Source organism: Cricetulus griseus, chromosome 3 (assembly GCF_003668045.3).
Source record: "Cricetulus griseus strain 17A/GY chromosome 3, alternate assembly CriGri-PICRH-1.0, whole genome shotgun sequence".
In the NCBI taxonomy this organism is placed as follows: domain Eukaryota; kingdom Metazoa; phylum Chordata; class Mammalia; order Rodentia; family Cricetidae; genus Cricetulus; species Cricetulus griseus.
Window position 1 is genome coordinate 155421305 of NC_048596.1, and position 2096 is coordinate 155423400.

At 43.1% G+C, this 2096-nt stretch overlaps 1 pseudogene; it reads right to left on the bottom strand.

Annotated features, from left to right (window-relative positions):
* Positions 1-756: 756 nt before the first annotated feature.
* LOC100768335 lies at positions 757-1606 on the bottom strand (annotated as a pseudogene).
* Between the last annotated feature and the right edge of the window lie 490 nt (positions 1607-2096).

A 2096-nucleotide genomic window follows, 5' to 3' on the forward strand; every position in this document is an offset into this window, starting at 1 on the left:
TATTAATAATGAGAATTCAATCCAACACTTGGGAGGTAGAGGCAGGTAGCTCATCCTTGGCTACACAGTACATTCAAGACCAGCCAAGGGTACATGAGACCCTGTTCTAAAACAAAGATAAAACAAAAACACCCATTACACTGGATTCAGGTCCACCTTTCTGACCTTATGAATGTAGCTTACAACTGATAGTACCCTATTTCCAAAGAAATGCCACATTCATAGGGACTGAAGATTCAGACTTCAACATAACTTCTGTTTATAGTGTGTGTGTGTGTGAGAGAGAGAGAGGGGTGGGGAGAGGGGTGTATGTGTGTGTAGTGTGTTCGTGTGTCTATGTGTATGAGTGAGAGAGACATGGAGGTATACACGTGTATTATGTGTGTGGGGGCACACTCCCATGTACCATGGTATCCATGTGGAAGGCAGAGGGCAGCCTGCCAGTCTTTTCCTTACAGCTTCTTGCTCCTGCTGTGTAAGCCAGGCTAGTGGGCCCAGGCGTTTCCAGGGATTCCCATCTCTACCTCCCCTTCAGAGAATACACACTGGCATTACCTGTAGCACCATTTCCAGCTTCACATGGCTTCTGAGGAGCCAAAGTTGCTTTTTCTTCTTAACTTTCCCCAACTTTATCCTTTTTTTAAAAAAGCAGTGGTGTTAAATCTCTAGGACATGGTCAGTCTGATTTCCAAACCCAGGCCCGTGTACACGGTTCCCATCACACTAATCAGGTGAGAAGCTGAAATCCTGATGAGCTCACCTTCCAGCCTTCCCCAGTCTGCGGTCTGTCTGTGGACCAGCAATGGTTGCCTGGACAGCTACTATGGCTGCATTAGTTGTCCTCTGTAGCTCTCTTAGCTCTTCTCTGTGCAGCAACTGCAGGATCTGAGCAGATTCATTGGAGAAGAGGGGAAGGAGAGGGTGAAAGGGAGGAGGGGAAGAGGGGAAGGAGAACTGTGGATGCTACATAAAATGAATATATATACATATACATATACATATACATATACATATACATATACATATACATATACATATACATATACATATACATATACATATACATATACATACACATATTGCCCTCTTTGGTTTGATTTGCTTCAGCAGCTGCATCCTATGTTAGACACTCCTGAACCAAAATACGAATTGCCTTAAATATTACCAAGCAATCATCATGATGCTAAGTCTGAAGGACGTTAGCCAGAACTAGGACACCAACTTAAAATCAGGGTAAACTTGTGTCCAGGTTGATCCACAGCTCTGCACTTTTAGCTACGTCGTCAGTATTTTTCCTGTTATCAGGTAGGAAGTCCTTTATTTCTCAGCATTATCTCCACATTCAAGTCTAACAGCCAAACCAAAAAGCCAGCCAATTGCTTCTTGTGGCTCCTGAATCTTGATAGGACTGTTAACATCTCCAAACCACTCTTTGAAGAGCTTTGGCCAGTTACTGTTGTGATGTTTCCCAAGTTACCTCTGTCTACAATCCTGTAGTGTCTGATATTCTGGTCTTCAAGCCAAACAATAAAGTTTCTAAATTCTGTTTCATCATGGAGTCTGTGAGGTTGTGGTAGTTCAGGGCCCTGAGCTTGTGTCTGAACATGGCCCCTGCTTGCACTAGCCATCTGGGCCTCTACCAGGACAGGAGAAGCAAGGTAAGGTAGGCCAACAGTTTTTCTTTTTTTTTTTTAAAGAGGTCACAATTCAACTTGGAAAAGCTCTGAACTGCTCAGTCGCAACTGAAATTTATGCCTCTGAACTCATAAGAAGAAAACCAAGCCCTCTGTTTGTTTAAGTCTTTATTCACAGTGTAGATTTCATTTTGTTGCTGAAGTTGTCATTTCTGTGAGCAGGATCTGAGAATTTGAAGGCAGTCAGCCACGTGGAGCCATCTATTAAGAGACAGTCTGTTATTTCTGAAGGACAGAGACCATCATTCCCTTATTTGGGAGAGGCAGGGATGGGTGGGGACTTCTACTCAGCTAAGATTTTTCTGGTCATAATTTAAAGATCAAAACTGTTTTCAAACTAAAGCTTGCCAGACTCTGAAAAGGTCAGTGGCCATGTATTCAGCAGCCAAACATAGGTCCTTC